The sequence below is a fragment of the Larus michahellis genome, chromosome 3, assembly GCF_964199755.1.
Source record: "Larus michahellis chromosome 3, bLarMic1.1, whole genome shotgun sequence".
NCBI lineage: Eukaryota > Metazoa > Chordata > Aves > Charadriiformes > Laridae > Larus > Larus michahellis.
This window is the reverse complement of record NC_133898.1, coordinates 29204681-29210680: the sequence shown is the minus strand read 5'-3', so window position 1 is coordinate 29210680 and position 6000 is coordinate 29204681.

Genomic DNA, 6000 nt, shown 5'->3' with positions numbered 1-6000 from the left:
TGTAAGCTTCTATGCACAATCACACCCAAGACCACAGATCGGTTCAAAACAATTGGAATAGCGCTACTTCAGGGAACTTGGAGGGGGTGCCCTTTTTCTGTTTCAGAATAAACATTTCAAAATTTCCCTTGGAAGGGAAGTTTGGAGAGGGAAATCATGGCATTTGGTTTAATGAACCTGACAGGAGAGCTTCCAGCTTTCCCCTTGCCCAGGATGGTCATCCTCCTCATCCCCCATCAAAGCCCAGGGTGCCAGGGCATGCAGGGTTCCCGGCCATGAAGCCTGAAGCCGGGCTTTCATGAGCACTGGGCTTTCACAGCTCCCAGCCCGGCAACAAGGAGCCCGTAAGCTCTAGGGCTGTTGATCCTGGAGCAGGCTGCCTTGGAGCTGCGAGCCCTGAGGGCTCCAACTCCAAGGCTGTCCAAGTGATGGAGAAGCCCTGGATCTGTGGACCCTGGAAGCCCACCAGGTGAAGCAAGCAAAAGCCTTCCTGGCAGGCAGGCAGGCTTCCAGGGGAACCTTTGCCTGCGTTTTGCTGGCGGGTCCCCAAACCTGCCTAGTTCCAAGAAACACTCTGGTTCCAGCAATTTGGCATTTTCCAACGAAGATCTCTTCCATCTGAGAATTCCTGCCTGGCTCCAGTGTACCCTCAGAGCTTCAGGGGTGACCTCTGATAAATTGAGGGGAGATTTGGGCTTTTGGATGTATAATTAGCTGCTTCGTGGCAGAACATGTCATAACCAGGTCCGCAGACCAGGAGAGGAAGTTCTGTATAGGCGAATTATGGGGGCTTTTTGCCCCCCTTTCTGACGCTGGTCAGCATCGAACGCAGAACATAGGACTAAATAAATGAACCGTTTGTCTGCTTTGGTATTGGCAATTCATATTTGACACTCACCGGATTCAAAAATAAAGTCAAGCCTCCCGGAAAAACAGAATTTTTCAGTCACCTCTACACTTCACGAAGCAGCAAAGGAAGGACACGGCCACATTTCTTCCTCCGCACACATCATCTTCAGAAAGTTGTGTTTTAAATTTTTATTTTATAGTCCCGCTCTTTTTTTTTTTCTCCCTTTTTTCCTCTTAAAGTCACCTTGGGTGACAGATGTCACCAGGCGTCAAAAGAGCCGCTTGGATAAATCGGTAAATAATATTCATGAAATAGTACGTGCTAGCATATCCCGCTTTTCTTTTTATCCGTTCTAACAATACCAAATTCCTCATCCCCGAGACACATAAAGCCCATGACAGAGGGTTCACATTCAAACTCCAATCAGCAATTCACAAACTAACACAGAATGATCTAGCTGATTTCACTAGGGACCTCCATATGGTGATAAAATTTATTCTGAGCCATGTTTAGGTTTTGCAGTTGTGGGCACCATACGCAAACCCTGAGAGAAACTGAGATTTTTAAAGCTGAGCTGGGAATTTACTAATAAATACAGCTCCTACTGAAATAAATGGATGCTGTTTGCCCTCAAAATCTCAGTCATCCTGGACGTCAGACAGAGTCCTGTATCCTGCATGTTTATTTCTCAACCAAAATAAGGGTAATTTCTTTCAGCCTTTTGAATCTCCAGTTCACTGTAACAATTTCCCGAGGCATACTTTTTTAGACAGTACTTTGTTATATCCTGGAGGTGGACATGTCTTCTCCAGTTGTAATATTTTTAACCGATAAATTGTTCAGTTGGATTCAATTTTCAAAAAGCTATAATAGGGAATTCATATTCCCCAACTCTTTGAAGCATGTTACAAATATACATTTTTATAGTATAGTATAGGTGTGAAGTTTGTGTGGCTTGTCTTCAAAAGAAAATAACACTCCAGATATATTCTATTTTTTCTCCCTGCAGTTTGAAAAATGGATTGATTTTTTTCTTTCATTTTTGCTTGTTTAAGTACAGGACTGGAGTTGTTTTTTTCTGTATTCTTCCCTTCAGACAGCATATTTTCCTGATGGAACTCCCCTCCCCCCAATACACAATGTGCTTTTCTGATTTACCAGCTCTAGCATTTTCTCAACAATCATGTGAGCAAGAGCAAGGACTGAATATTTTTAGACACCAGAACTAAGCAGATGGTGAAGGATGTAGAAGATCAATAACTCTAGTTTTTGTAAAGTTTACAGCTCTGCTTATTTCAGTGTATTTCAAAATGCAACAAGAAGAATATAAAACTTCATAGAATGAAATGGGAGAAAACTGCACTGGCCTGGGTGCCTTGTATGAGAACATTTTTCAACCCATTCTTTGAAAGCAAGCCATGCACTTGCTCCAGCTTTAATTGTGAACTCTCCCTTTGTTAATTTAATTGTACTCATGTTGCTGTTTGGTAAAAGGTCTTGGACAGATGTGTGTTCATCTGACATTCTTCCAAGCATGTCTGCGTGGTCAAACTTGAAAGGTTTTTGGGAGCTGAAAGTCATCCCATCAGGAACCAGAAACAACACCATCTGCTTTAGGTGACTAAGCACACTTCAAGAATAGCCATCTCCCTCCTCCTGGGCTCAAGCCTCCACACTCCCTTGGGCTTTTCCTGCGGAGCAGCTGCCCTTCAGAGGTGCAGAGGAAGGGGAAACCATAAAAAAGGTTCTGACCACGAAACAGTTTTCACTACCAATTCAGGAGCCTGAGGGCTTAACTGAAAACAGGGTGGAATCAGGCAGTTGCTCAAAAAGCTGCTGGAAACGGGATCCTGTCCCAAAGTAGGGGCACTTAACAGGAGAAAGCAGTGTCGTGTTTTGTGACCTTGAGTAAGTCCCTCCATCCTTCTGTGCCTTCACTTCTCAGCTGCAGACTGGGGCAGCACAACCTCATTTCTGTACCTCCTTTCCCTTACAAACGGCAAGGCTCGCAAGGCAGGGTCTATGACCCTGCAACACGTGGGAAGGTGTGTTGTTATTAGCCCGCAAGCATTACACAGAATTAGGAAAGCCAGTCTCCAGAACAGCAGTTGACAGAGGTCGGAGGAAACAAACAAAATTCCCCTGAAGTCACTAAGACAGGGTTCACATTAGTGAGCACAGTCCTGCACTATACCTGGCAAGGCTTGGGGCTACAGAGCAGGCACATCCCATCCTTCAGTAGTATCTGCTGCAAGCACGGTGTGAACAGCTAAATGCCAGAGGCAAGAAGGCTGGTAGCAGATCCCGCTGTAGCTTTGCATCCATGGCTGCTGACCTTTCCAGCCCCATAGCTTCTGTTTGCTAATGAGAATGCCTGCACCGTGCTGACGAGGAAGTACCGACCAGGAGCCCTCCAGGCATTTCCCTGAACTTTTAACAGAGCAGTCCCTAAAACCAGGGAATGAAGACGAGGCCAAAGAAGACCAAAACACATTTTGATGCTTTGTTTTCAACAGACATAAGGCATCTGAGGTTTACGTGATATTTTTAGGGCTTGTGACATCCTCAAACTCTTTGTGCATGGTGCTGGCAAGGCAAGCATCACACAGCTGCCATCTTGTATTCAGCAGAGGCTGGGGGACTATGAGTGCTCCTCACCTGCACAGGAGGTGGTTAGGAGGAGACAAGTGGAGCAGGGTGACAATGCTCTTCTCACACCCACTTTAAAGAGTTACTTTGGTGTTTCCAACTTCCAGCCAGATCCTCACCACCCAAAAGGGGGCCCCACTAAGTTTCTCGGTGCCATCTCTAGCAGCTGTCCCTTCCACCGGAGCAGTGTCAGCCCTGGAGCCGGGCCAGCATCTACGTGTGGAAGCTGTTCCCTCCTCCAACCTTCTGGACCTTAGGCAAAAGAGCTACTAAATGAGCCATACTGACACCAATACTGCAATCAATTTGTTAATAAGGATCAGAGACAGACTCTGCTGCTGGGAGGAGGAGGAGAGGGGAAAGGAGATCATTATTTTTAATTTAAATAAATCAATATGTTAATAGGGGAAAGGATGCACCGTGCACAAGGATGGTGGAAAGGGGAAGGCAAATAAGTACAGCTCTTTTTTTTTTTTTTGGAGGGGGGGAAGCACCATGTAGTTTTTCATTAGTCTGTGTTTAAAAAAAAAAAGAAAATTATTTAATACAAAAAGAGTGGGAGTAGACAACTTTAAAAGTCCAGTAATAGCAAATAACTAATTATATCCATTTGAGGCTCAGAAGCATGCCTGGCTCTTTTCTTTCTTTAAAACAAATTAAAGAAAAAGGAAAGCTTGATTCCCAGGAGGGCTTATCTAAGGCCTCTCATCTCTAATACACATCTAAAGGGACAGGGAAAATATCTTTTATCACTTAAATCTCCCTGAAATTTAAGACCAGCTGGGAATTTTTTAATGTGGATATGATTCATTAAATTCGTATCATTCCAAAGAAACCTTCCTGCCGGTTTATCTTTGCCACTGCAGTCGTCTCTCCAGAAAAGCACAGTTTCCTGAATGTTGTCAACCTGGACAGCTCAATTTTTGGCTGAAGGTTAGATTTCATTCGGAAACTATGGAACTGGCCCCACATTCTTCTTTTCAGGGAACTGGTATGTGCAAATCATTCTCGAAGTCAACTTTTTCCCCTCTGCTGAAACAATAGGAAAATCCTGCACCACCGTACCGCTTCCAGCCATTAGGCTTCTCAGTCCTGAGAGGTGGGGTGGTTTTATTTTCTCATACATTTCAATATTATACATTGTACTTGGGGGTTTAGCATCTTTGATCAAATATAGGTACAAAAGCTCTGAAGGCTCAGCTCTCAGAGCTGGCTTGGAGAGCAACTGCATCCAGCTTCCGCTGGGATGAAATGCAGTAAGTTTGTATTTCAGCAATCTTTAGAGCCGCTCTACAGTGGAGTGATGTACGAGCTGATAAACAGAGGGTTGTGGCAGAGTTAACATCCCGGCATAACATGCAGCCGTTGAAATGCTCTGAGCAACACTCCATGGACTTTTAGCAGGGAGGAAAACGTATGTTTTACATAATGAGCTCCTTCACATATAGTGCCACAAAAGTTACTAGGGAGACGGTCCGTCTTAAGCGCAAAGAAAAACAAAGGGAAGTTCACGTGGCAAGATTGCTCCTTGCTGGCTCCTTCTCGCAGCCGATGCGGAGGGTGGGGAGGCACTTCCAAGGGTGATAGTTTGAAAAGCGGAGCTGAGCCACGGCACCCGGGCGGCGGGGAGCGAGAAGCTTTGGGAAGAGGTCAGGTAGAGGGCAGGGTGGATCGAGTTCAGGGGCGGCTGTGGAAGAAAGGACGCCCGGCCCCGACAGATGCTAGTCGCGTTGTTCGGCGCGCTGTCGGGGGGCACGTGAGTGCCATGGTGATGGGTGCGCTCTGACATCCCGAATAAAGGAGCCCTGAGATGGGGGGGCTCCAGCAAGGGGGAAAGGGGCTCAATACCAGCCTATGTGAGTACTTCAAATCAGACTGCATCTAGCACTCATGAAATTAAAAATAACTGCAAGTGATTGCCCAGAAGTAAGCAACCCGTAACTCTCCGAATTTATCCCGGCGTAGAAGAGTAAACAGTTCTCACCCTGGGATTTTTCTTTTCTCTCAGCCATTAAGTAGACACAGCTCTGCCTTTTGAATGGCTCCGTAGGACACGGCTGAGAGTGGGAAACTGTCCCCGGACTCCCTGTTTTGAATGCCTTCCCCGAGCAGGTACCCAGACACGTCCAGCTTTTGTGTTTCCCTGGGTGAAAGTATCATTTTTCCTGTTTCCTGTTTTGCCCTGAAGGAACTCACAACTTCCCTGCAATTTAGTTCTACTTATTACTCGAAGATTTACAGTTATATTTTTAAGGTTCAGAAAATTCAAGTCATGCAAATATTCTCTGTTAGTAAAGGCTATATTATCTGGTTTAGATACAGATGTAATCCTTAGATTCAAAATAGGGCTTTTACCGCACTTTCAAAATCCTCACAGACTTCCGCTACCTTGAATACAGTGAACGTGATTAAAAGTACCGGTTCCCCTTGCCAGATTCCTGTGGGAGTATCAGATCTAACTAGATTATTAGACTAAAACCCTGCTTTTCAATTCAACCCAA